This window comes from Hibiscus syriacus, unplaced genomic scaffold (assembly GCF_006381635.1).
Source record: "Hibiscus syriacus cultivar Baekdansim isolate YM2019G1 unplaced genomic scaffold, ASM638163v2 tig00110863_pilon, whole genome shotgun sequence".
NCBI classification, from domain to species: Eukaryota; Viridiplantae; Streptophyta; class Magnoliopsida; order Malvales; family Malvaceae; genus Hibiscus; species Hibiscus syriacus.
The window spans coordinates 390887-403415 of record NW_024062892.1 but is presented as its reverse complement, the minus strand read 5'-3'; the positions used below and the strand labels follow the sequence as shown (position 1 = coordinate 403415).

The following is a 12529-nucleotide window of genomic DNA, read 5'->3' as shown; positions in this document are numbered from 1 at the left end:
CCTTTGCGATTGTCACTAAATAAAACTACAAAAAAAAAGGCCCAACTCTCTCTCTCTCTCTCTCTCTCACTTATAAATACTTGAGCTTCCTCAATTCATTCGTATATTTCACATCTCGACTCAAAATACGTCTCAAACTCAATATTTCATGGACGTCAGTAGTGGGTGCGTAGCTCCTTGTTGGAGAAGCAGGGCACGTGCAAACAGAGGTGGAACATGATGGGGTCAGAAGGTCTTGACCTCTCTAAACTGTGTTGTCAAGATTGGTAATTATGTGCAAAAATACATGGATTGCCACAATGTAGCCTCTCTGCATGTGCTCTCTTTCTCCAACGTGGGTTCCTCACCTTATTATCTCTCTCTGCATGCTCCTCTAATTCCTGAATTATTTGTAAGTAACGTAGTAGCATGTCATTATAATTATATTACCAATCTCCACTTACTCATCAAAATTTCTGCCTTTCTTCTTCTGCTTAATAATATTTTTTATTAATACATGTTGAAGTTCGTTCACTATGCTAAACAACTGGATTGGAATATGTATATAGAAGGATTCTTTTTATTTTCCATAATCCATTTCTGGATTGCAATGCTTCGTCAAGTTATCACTTGGGGAAAGTAAAAGTGTCATTGAATCTCGGATGACGACGACTTTGATGTTGGTGAAAATAAATGTTGATGGGGTTGAAGAAATAGATGATGAAGCAAGAAATCATTGGAATGTCAAGTGATGCCTTTGCAGGCTAGACTTTGTTTAGTATACATTGTTGGAGTATGATGTTTAGTGATCAAAGTTCAATGACCTATCTATGTTTTTAATGGTTGTACGTACAACTCTAATTCAATTTTGCATTTTTTTCATCTAATCAATTAATCGTAATTTAATTGATATTAATATTAATTTTTTTAAAACCAACCATTTAAGTAAGCTTAAGCGAATAATGTATTTTATTTTATTGATCTCTTTCTAATCGCAAATTCAGCACTTGCACATCGTGTAGAGAAAAAAAACTCGAAATCTATAAATATTGTGTTTATATGTTGGTAATTTATTTTTGTTAGTTTCAAGATTTCAGATTTTGTATCATTTTTTAGTATTTTACTTTAAACGTTTTAATATAAATATTGAATTTTGGTTTTAGGTTCGACTAGTATATTGAGATGTTAAATTATTAACGACGTGATGAGGTGATAATTTCTTCATGTTTTTTTAAATAAAAAACCGCGAACTCCTCTAGTGGTCACTATTGATCAATCGGAGTCCATCACGAGTCATCATTTGCAATAAGATTAATATTAAAACACTTGCATTTTACTCATATTCTTCTCCTTAGATTGATCTTTTAATGAAACTGACTCAAAATTGATGAAAATGTATCTAAAGGATTGATTTTCAAATGCTTCATTCTTTTTCGAAGGTTGTCCAACGAAACTAGTTTTGAGGTATATTCTTTGTCTTTTTGAAAGAATGGTTATCACCGTTCAAATTTTTGAGCAAATATCACAAACTCCTCAAACCCAGTAAATAGATAGAGGATGAAGAGATGCATTTATCAGTATCTAGAGTGATCACAAAAAAATCAAATCATAGAATGATAATTTTTAATGTCAACTTAAAATGAATAAAAAAACTCAATTTTGATGAAAACATGATAAAAAAATATATATATATATATATATATATATATGAAGATATGAAATTAATATGTTTAAACGTTTGATATTCTATGATTTAAGAGTGAGGTTTTAATAATATAAATATTGTATAAAGAAAACATGCTTGGTACAGGTGATTAAGAAACCGGATGTAATTATAGAACCTTTCAAATTTGGGCCTTGAGGAAGACGATCAGAATCGGAGTTAGACAAAGCTGGACAACAAACAAAAGCAAAGGTGCCGCTGTTGGCAAGACGAAGAAATAAACAATACACACAACCTAAATCTCATGCTTTCCGGAATTGCTTAACATACTGATACGATTGTTGTTTAAAGGATTTAAAAGATCAGAGTTCTGTTCTATTATTTGTAATCGGCGAAGCTTAGTTACTAATGAAGTGCATTAAAGCAAGTCAAAAACTTGTTATGTTTCATCCTCATTTATTTACAGCTTAAAGAATCAGTTGTCTATTGAATCAATGCTTGAAAGTGGAAACTTGATAAGTTCCATCGATTTGTTGACCTACACTAACTGGTGAGGAGCGGCATTTGGGCTCGATATGTATCAGGGCCCAATCCATACTAATGTTGTCTACTGGAAACTGCAGTAGTGGGGTGAGCCGGCACTGTTGTACCGCCGCCGGCATTTTGGAGGCTAACTTATAATTCAAATTTAATATTCGGCAACTGAAATTTTACTCTTGCTGTTATCAGAGAGACTAGTAAGTATCAGCCGTGAATTCTCTCTAATTGTATTTCATTTTGCAAAAAAAGAGGGAAATGTTGCACGAGATTTTACTAGCACTTGTGGGTTACACCGGAGATCTCATAATCGACGAGCGTGAACACAATAAATCTCTCGGCATTTGCTTATCCCCCGACGCACCCATCTCCGAGCAACGTTCCTTCAAGCTTGCTTCCGATATCTCCTTTATCGACCCCAGTGAAAGGTCTTATGTTTTCTATAAATAAAAATTAGAAAATTTCCCATTTTCATAATCCACAACCCCCTCTTTTTTTTCCATTCTCTTCCTTGGATTTCATGCAAATGATTTTGTCTCAGGGATTTTATCGAGAAGCTAATTACTTTAGGGTTTTACTACCGAGAGCTCGATCGCTTTGCCACGAAATCCCGGAATTTAAGCTGGATTAGATCCGCTGATGTATCTCCTTTGGACAGAGCTTATGAGTTGTCAAATCCTAAAACTGGGAAGCCAAGCGTTTATCGAAGAGCCATTGCTAATGGTCTGGTGGAGATACTCTCTGTCTACAAGTCTACTGTTCTTCAAATTGAGCAGAAATTGTTGTCGGAAACCATGCCCATTTTGGCAACTGTCACTCACGGCCTCAATAAGGTTTCTTCTTACCTTAAGCATATCGCTTGTATAATTTCCTATTGCTCTTTATTCTAGCTTTATAAGTTAATATTTTCCTTGCAGTTCTTTGTTATTTTGCCACCTTTGTACGAGCTTATTCTAGAGATTGAGCGTGATGATATCCGTGGAGGACAGCTTCTAACCTTTTACACAAACGTTGCCACTGTGGGGTGCCTGAATTGCAGGCCTGCATTCAAAGGTATTGATTTTCTTTCTTTCTTTCTTCCTTCCTTCACCTTTTTAGGTGTTCATGTAATTGCTTGCGGATGGCTGGGGAGCCTTTGACTATGTTTATGCCTGGTTATAAGGGTCTCTTCAAATGAAGTTATAAGTTATAACTACATGTTGATTGCTTAAAATGCTAAGATCTTTTTTATCAGCTTGTAAACTAATTCCTGAACCATAGGCTTCTTTGGCATGCTCATCAAGTGTTGTATAACCAACTTTCGTCATGGATGGTTTATGGAATTCTACAAGACCAGCACGGAGAGTTTTTCATCAGAAGGTAAGGACTAATACTGCATATGTATGCCCTTCTTTATTCTAAATTTATGATTAATTTTCATCTCTTATTTCCCATTTTTGTTCTTGAAATTTTAGCATCTTTTATTTCTTTCATTTCATAATCTTGCATCGACATTCTCTTTGGTTTGTGTCCTTACAAATTGAAATGGTTTGATAATTACATTATTTTCAGGCAAGAAGATCGAGATATGGAGTATGGCTCATCTATCCCAGATACTTCAGAAAAGTTGGCAGGTTTGTCAACTGATGATACATCTTTGACGGATTGGCACTTGGGCTTTCATATATTCCTGGTATTTTGGATCTGTCTCTCAATTGTTTTTTATTTTTACTTTTTGTAGTCACTTTTTTGTGAACTTCCATTCCTTGTTCTAGTTATAATGAGTTATAAACTATTTTGGATGGGGAACACTGTTCTAGGGCTTGCGGTCAATTAACATACTTTCAGCCACATTCCAGTATTTAGTTAGCAATTTGTTATCAGGGTAGGGGACATTGCTCACTTTTATTGTTGTTTTGTAGGATATGCTCCCCGAGTATATCCATATGCGAGTTGCAGAGTCTATTCTTTTTGCTGGTAAAGCCATAAGGGTTCTCCGGAATCCAAGCCCTTCCATTCAATTTCAGGACACTCTATACAATCAGCAGACAAAAAAAGGCTCTCAAAAGCTTCTTGGATCTGCGGGGGTGTTCCTTTCCAGAGAGAGCCTTTTCTGGATGTAAAAATGATTGGAGAAGAATTGCTTCCACAATCAGAGGCTGATAAGATTGAAACTATGCTTTTAGATCTAAAGGTTTTCTTCAGCAGTTATGGTGTCTACTTATGCCCTTAGATGGTATAAAGGCTTTATTAATCGAGCTTTTGCCATATGTAGGAATCATCGGAATTTCACAAAAGATCATTTGAATGCTCAGTTGACTCTATCCGGGCTATTGCAGCTAGTCATCTTTGGCAGGTGCTGTGTTCAAAACTTGCTTCATGATATATTTGAAGCCTGTACTTATTTAATTTGCTCTAATCCTGCAGCTGGTGGTTGTACGAGCTGACTTGAATGGCCACCTAAAGGCTCTAAAAGACTATTTTCTTTTGGCAAATGGAGACTTTTTCCAGGTAAAGAATGTATAGCAATATGTCCTGTGCTCCACACCCAAAAAAGATTGTGTGTGTGTGTGTGTATGGTTTTGGGGTGGGGGTGTAAAAAAGGAAAACTTTGTGTGTTCTACTGTTCTCTCTTAACCAACTAGATAAAATTATTTTATTTCCTTGAAAATATATAATAAATATTTATTATCACTCTAGTGCTTCCTTGAGGAGAGCCGGCAGTTAATGCACCTGCCACCACGCCAGTCAACTGCTGAAGCAGATCTTATGGTCCCATTTCAGTTGGTATGAGATTATTTCTATTAACTTGTTTGAAACCAATCTATAGAAATGGAATAAATGTAGTTTTTCTTGGCTTCTTTTAGAGGTTCCAGAATTATTAACTGCTTGTATGAATTCCTTGGTACTACATATTTTGCAGGCAGCCATAAAGACTATTAGTGAGGAGGAAAAGTACTTTTCTAGAGTATCTTTGCAGTAAGAATCTAGTCATTTTTCAGTTGTGCCACCTGGAAATTATATGGAACATGTTCTTAACTGTCTTCCTCATCAATCAGGATGCCTTCATTTGGGATCACGGTGAAATCCTCTCAAAGAGATTTGCCGAAGACAAAAGCGTTCACTGATGGAAGTTCAGAGACCTCACTTGGTGGTTGGGGTGGTATTGCACTTGAATATTCTGTTGATTGGCCCTTACAGCTGTTCTTTACCCAAGAAGTGCTCTCCAAGTAAGATTCAATTGCTTTGCAGGTCCCTTATATCTTTCTTATTGCTAAAATCTCCTTTAAGCAAGAAGCAACTTTCTGAATAATACTTGACAACTTTAGAAGAAATTGACAGGCTTAGCCTATATATGATTAAAAGAAATATGATTAAAAGAAAATCTTTCATCTTAATTGTATTCCAGGTATCGTAGAATTTTCCAATACCTGCTGAGGCTCAAACGAACACAAATGGAATTGGAGAAGTCCTGGGCATCTGTGATGCACCAGGATCACACAGATTTTGCCAAACACCGCATGACCAGATGAACTGCTCAATTTCTCAGCCACGGAGACAACGTTTTAGACCAATGTGGCGTGTTAGAGAGCATATGGCATTTTTAATCAGAAATCTTCAATTTTATATCCAGGTCCTTTATTCCATACAGTTCAAATCATGCTTCTGAAAAATGTTTCCTTATTTTTCTAACAAAGAAATAAAGGATTTTTATTATACTTTCTAGGCATCATGGAGTTGTCCATTTATACACTTGGACCTGCACAACATCTCATTTTACATTATTAATTAAACTTTATATCTTTGACAATGATCTAGGCTACTGTTACACGGGTAGCTGAAATAGTTAGATCATTAGATAAGGCTGCTAAGTGCTAACTGGGCCTTATATTTTTTGAAAGGTGCTCGTTACTTGAAGTTTCTAGTTAGCAGCACCTTCCATTTAATTCAAGTATCATATGACAAAATACTGGCATAAACATGAAATTACCATTTGAGCTATATGGTATTTTGGGATGTCATCTGAGGTCTTTAATGACTTCTTCAGTGCTGCATCAGAGGTGGATGAATGACATCTACACCAGTGAATTACTTTAAACCCAACACCTGGATCCTAGTCAAAAGGTGTTGAGTGCACGATTGCCGGAAGGGAAATCAAATATCATGACTTCTGAAAGACTCCTATATAATTCGACTAGACAAATTCTGATAGATTTTGAGCTATAAGATGCTCTAAAATAAAATGATTTTGAGAATTAAATACTAACAAACTTTATTCCATTTTTTGTTATTCTTAACTGTCCAATATTGATGTGTTAGTTGTTTATTGTATTTATATTCTTAAGCTATGTCCAATATAGATTTTATCTTTCTGTTTAGGTTGATGTGATAGAATCTCAATGGAATGTTTTGCAATCTCATATTCAAGATTCTCATGACTTCACTGAACTTGTGGGTTTCCATCAAGAGTAAGTAGGATGAGTTCTTTATGCCATCATCCTTCTGAACTTTTGTTACCATGTCAGATTGTTATCTGCTAACATAAATGGAAAATCAAACACCCTAAAATCTGAGTCATTATTGCTTGTTACTATTAATAAGGAGTAAGGACTAGGTTCAGCTGAATTTAATACAAGTTATCTTGAATTATGTTTATCCATTTGGGTCACTATTGTATATTTCATATATAATTTGTCTTGCCTAAACTGAATGATGGCTGAATGCTTACATGTTCTTAATATTATTACAGGTATTATCAGCTTTAATCTCCCAGTCTTTCTTGGACATTGGTTCTGTGTCAAGGATATTGGACAGCATAATGACGCTTTGTCTGCAGTTCTGCTGGAATATTGAGAACCAAGAAAGCAGTCAGAATACATCTGAACTAGAACGTATAACTGAGGTACCCATAACTAGCATCTCTTATAATCTTATTTGCTTATGCAGGTAGAACTGGCAAGAATTGGTTTTTTGAATTAGTGAATATGATGGATATGTGCCTTTGAATATCCAACAAGACTTAAAACTTGTGCTTTAGTGGGCTCAGACAATTTGCTTTGGATTTTAACTCTTGAGATAAGTCAGATCTCCACAAAAGGAAAAAGAAAAAATGGATAGGTTATGGTTCATTCTCTCCGTGAAAGACTGAAGGAGTTTGGTTGGTTTGCCACTTGCTATTAGTAGTGGGACTAGACCTCCATCTTTGTATATCCCAGAAGCTGTTATACTCATCATTTTGATATGCATGTATATTGTTTAGTTAACTTGTGATTAGGAGTTTTTTTATTATTCGTGTTACTGTTTGCATGACCTCATTTTTCAAGGACATTGTTCTGAGCCTTCTTTCTCCAGGAATTTAACAAGAAATCAAACTCCTTATATACCATATTGCGTAGTAGCAGGCTTGCTGGGAGTCAGCGAGCTCCATTTCTCAGACGTTTCCTTTTGCGAATGAATTTTAATTCATTCTTTGAGGTAGGGATACATGCAGTCATACAGATACTAAAAAAATTAGCACCCATACCTTTCTTACATGCTGTTTTTTCTCTATTTACAGGCAACTGCTAGGGGTGTGCTGAATGTTGTTAGACCACGTCCATCTCTTCCTGTTTTAAGTCGGCCATAGCATGATGATCATACGAAATCTCTGAGGTAGCTTGTCCTGATTCTTGTTTGAGTTTTCCGAGTTGTGCTGATGTCTCCTTTTGTTTTTTTTTTTACTGGAGAATAGTGCTTTCCTCTACCCAGCCTGAGGTGCATGCATGCATGCCTGATCTCAGCTTTCTGAATTCTTTATAACCTTCTCAGTCCTGTTACTAGTTGTTTACAAGGTATCTGACTTGACGGTTTCTGCTTGCTACCTGTTGAAATTGAAAGTTGAGATAATATTTCTGTGATTAGATAGGCATGGCCGTAGCAGGAAGTAGAGTGTTTGTCAGTTGAATTGAACCTGTTGTGTATGACATTGTACATTGGGCATGGCAGTTGGTTGCATTTGTTTTGCATGCCACAGGGAACGCAGTGGATGGCCCTGGCATACATGCATATAAATCTCTGTAAACATTCCAGATTATACATGTATTTTGGAGTTGTTCCTCCATTTCTCAGTTTGAAAGGCAGCAACAAAGTTTCCATATATAGAGGGAGTTCATAGCAGAGCTCAGAATGGTCAATGTTGGACGTGTCGCTATCTTCCTTCTACTTCTATGATGTTGTGTTTTATGTGTAATCGTATTTCATGGGACTAAACAAGAAGCAAAACCTCAAACTCAGAGTCAACTAAGAAGAGCATAAAATATGCCTGGCGTCTTCACTGTTGTCGACCCCGCAGTTCTTACTTTTGGTTCTTTTCATTCCGAGTATCCCAATTTTAAGCTGAAAAGTGGCAATCAAAATCCTAAACCAATTTAGTAGATTTACATTCTCACACACAAAAAGAAAAAGGATGGAAGAAAGTTGTTATTGTTATTACAATTTTTCATCCGAGTATCCCAATTTTAAGCTGAAAAGTGGCAATCAAAATCCTAAACCAATTTAGTAGATTACATTCTCCACACAAAAAGAAAAAGGAGGGAAGAAAGTTGTTATACTAAACACCTGTTATAACAAAACCTTAAATAATGTTACAATTCGAATCACAGTCACCATTAACTTCATAATAGTAGCATGGCGGCATAATGTGTTCACTTGTTACTTTTTTTTTAATCAAAATGGAAATTCATTAATTAGAAATCATGTACATGAGCAAAGAAGATAGAAGAATGTAGCCACAGTATTCGGTTGCAGGTCATATTTTCAGGGTCCTCCATGTTGCTATTGGTAATGAGAGGTGTTTTAGGGATTGAATGAATACGATTAGGGTGGGTTTGTTAGGATAAGGGTTGAGTGAAGGAGTTTATGATAGGGTTTGCTCTCTTGGTTGGAGGAAGGAGAGGCTAATTAGAGACCGGGTAGACCTGGCTTGGGTCGGAGGTTTTTTGTTTTGGGTTAGGGCAACAGGTTTGGGTGGTGAATTCAGTGCAACATCATGCCTGATTAATGGATTGATACGGGCTTTGAGCAATGTTTTGGAGATCTTAGACAAAATAAATTCAATTTTAAAATTCTAAAGTTTAAATCTATCCTTTAATTAGTCAACCAAACACTTTCTTAAATTTTAAAGTATTGCTGCAGACAATTGATTTGTTTTTTATTCTACCAACCCATCCCTCCAAAGGCAAGTAAAGTGAGCCCCGAATTAATTCATTGTACAAAATAATTTTGCCCAAGTTTGAAAGGTGGATTAAGACTTAATAGAACTTTGAAAATGGTAGAAATTTTATAGGTGTAGTTGTTGGAGTAGTGAACCACAAATTTAGAATCAATAAGGCACTAACAAAAATAGATTTTTTTTTCAAGACTATAAGGCGGGCAAGGGGATCACAACAAAGCGTCTCTCACTACCAGTTCACCTCCCCACATTCACCGTCTCCTCCACGCCCAGCTTTCTTATCTTCACCAGAAACAACCATGGATTCCGACACTCAGTCTCGTGAAAACCCAGGAACCGAATCAACTGAAGAACAAGCCAAAATCCAGTTTCTCAATCCCCATTTGCCACTGCTTCTCTTTCTTTATTCCTTGCCCGCAATCCTACCTACCCAGTTCTTCAAACCCAAAATCTTATCTTTATTCTCCTCTAAATCAACCACTAAAGCGAAAGTTCCAACCCAGGCTTCCTCCTTTTGTAATCTCTCTCTTTCCTCACTTCCCCTTCCCCTTCCAAATTTTCATTCAAATCCACCTTTGCCAACAACCCTCTCCAGTCTCCTCTCTCCTTGGGTCCGCGCCGCCCTCTGGACCCTTCCAATGGCGCCGCAATTCGCCGAGCTTCCATCGTTTGGTTCCGCAACGATTTACGGGTCCACGACAACGAGTGTATCAACACGGCCAACAATGAGTCCATGTCTGTTTTGCCTGTGTACTGTTTTGACCCTCGAGATTACGGGAAATCCTCGTCTGGGTTCGATAAAACGGGTCCCTACAGAGCCACATTCTTGATTGAATCAGTTTCGGATCTCCGAAAGAATCTACAAGCACGAGGGTCGGATCTCGTGGTCCGAATTGGGAAGCCGGAGAGTGTTCTGGTTGAGTTAGCTAAAGCTATTGGGCTGACGCTATTTATGCTCATAGAGAAGTATCTCATGATGAGTCAAGCGAGGAAAAGACTGAGGCGGCCATGAAGGAAGAAGGGTTGAGTTAAGTACTTTTGGGGAAGTACTTTGTTCCATGATGATTTGCCTTTTAAATTGGAAGATATGCCTTCCAATTACGGGGATTTAAGGAGAAAGTGAAAGGCTTGAGATAAGAAGACGATTGAAGCACTGGACCAAATGAAAGGAATGCCTTCGAGGTGATGTGGAGGCTGGAGATATTCCTTCATTGACAGATTTGGGACTTACCCCAGTGCCACAATGGCTCAGGTTTGAATTTGATATTTAAATTTATGTTCAATGTTTTCTTAGCAATATTAATTAATTTATGTTTGCATTTCGCTTCAAACTAGTTGAAGTATTAGGGTACTCACATGTGTTGTCAGTCACTGTATAGTCTTCATTGTTGAGAGTTAATAAGATGTTTGATTTAGACATTGCATCTAATGAATGCTGATAGATGTAACTCATTTGAACTGGATTCAATTAGCAATGGTAGCTGTGCCTTATGGTTGTTTGGATGATGATTATTGGGGAGTGTTCTTTTGGAAGCTATACTTAGGATTTTGTTTGATTTGGATTATGGTTCTGTAAAGGCATTGAGAAAGCAAGTATTGTTTGTTTACATCTAGGACGGTAGGCAATCTGTTAGTGCTACTATGGCTGGGGGGAGAATGAAGCATTGCAGAGGCTTAAAAAATTTGCAGCTGAGTGTCAAGCACAGCCGTACAAGGGGAGCAAGGATGGTAGCCAGGACAGATATACGGTGCTAACTTTTCTTGCAAATATCTCCATGCTAGCCATGGGATGCATATCTCCCAGGTTCATGTTTGATGAACTAAAGAAAACTGCGAATAGGTATGCTTTCAATTACCCCCTTTTTTTCTATCTCTAAAATGTACAATATTGAGCTTTTTCTTGTGGATATGGACGAAAACATATTACAATGGAGGAAATTGATTCATACAAACCCCATGTAGTTGGAGAAGGCTTGGTTGTGGTATAAACAATTTCAGGTTATCAGATATTTACTATTGTTGAATGCATTTTATGTGGTCTGCAGGACCATTTTGCTACTTCAAAGAAAAATGATGGCGGTAGTGGCTCACCTGATACTCAAATGAACTGGTTGATGTATGAGTTGCTGTGGAGGGATTTCTTCAGGTAAAATGACCTCGATTCACCTTTGCAGTGATGTTTTTAATTTTCCTTCAACCAAATCAAAGCTGAATATTTCATTGTGAAATGTCCTTTTTGTTGTAGATTCATCACCAAGAAATACAGTTGTGTAAAGGTTGGAAGTGCTTCTCCTGCCACAGCCTGTACAAGTGCCCTTGCTTAAGCAAAGAATTTGTACTGATTTTGAGGGGGGTTACTGTTTTGGGAGTGGTTTTCTCAATTATTCATGGATTTTCAACTTGCATTGAGTAGCTATTAAATGAAATGGTAGAATAGGTTTGCTCAAAAGGCAATCCTCCTTGTTGAACTCTTTGTTCATGTCGCCTAATAAACTGCTTTGTTATTGTAAATTTGTCCTGGCTTTCGGGCTTTGAAACTACAATGGCTATTTCTGCGTTGTTTAAATGGAAATTAGGGTTTGAGGGATATCAGTTCGGACCGTTTTCTGAGAAAGAAAGTACTACTAAAAAAAACCCGAACAGAACTCGAAGTTATTGGTTTGGATTGATTCGATTAATTGATTTTAAAACAGTTAAACTATACTCATGATGTTTTGATTTTGAATTTTTTAAGTATTTAGATATTTTTTTAATTTACTCTCACCAAGTGATTTGAGGCAAGGCTTTCACATGCATTATTGTTTGGTTTGTGTTCGGATTAACAAATATTTTGACATCTGAACATGTTTTAGACAATAAATTTATTTTGGATAAATTACACTTGTATCGGTTATCAATCTTTCAATTTTATTTAGATTAGATGTCTCATGACACGTTACCATTTAACTAAAGGAAAATAAATGGAAGAAGAGAAGGGTTGGAGTATTCAAACCTGGGCTAGATAAGGACTAGTATGCCTTTACCACTGGACTCGCATTCTTGGTAATAAAATCAGTATTATTAAAGTAAATAACACTAGCATGGTGACATGACAAGAATTATTGGTCAATAATAGTTTAGAGGGGCACTTCTGTCTAAAAATTTAGGTACTAAATTGAGAA

General features: G+C 36.7%; 2 pseudogenes; both read left to right on the top strand.

Annotated features, from left to right (window-relative positions):
- The first annotated feature begins 2384 nt into the window (after positions 1 to 2384).
- Positions 2385 to 8214, top strand: LOC120143701 (annotated as a pseudogene).
- Positions 8215 to 9581: 1367 nt separating this feature from the next.
- Positions 9582 to 11955, top strand: LOC120143708 (annotated as a pseudogene).
- The last annotated feature ends 574 nt before the right edge of the window (positions 11956 to 12529 follow it).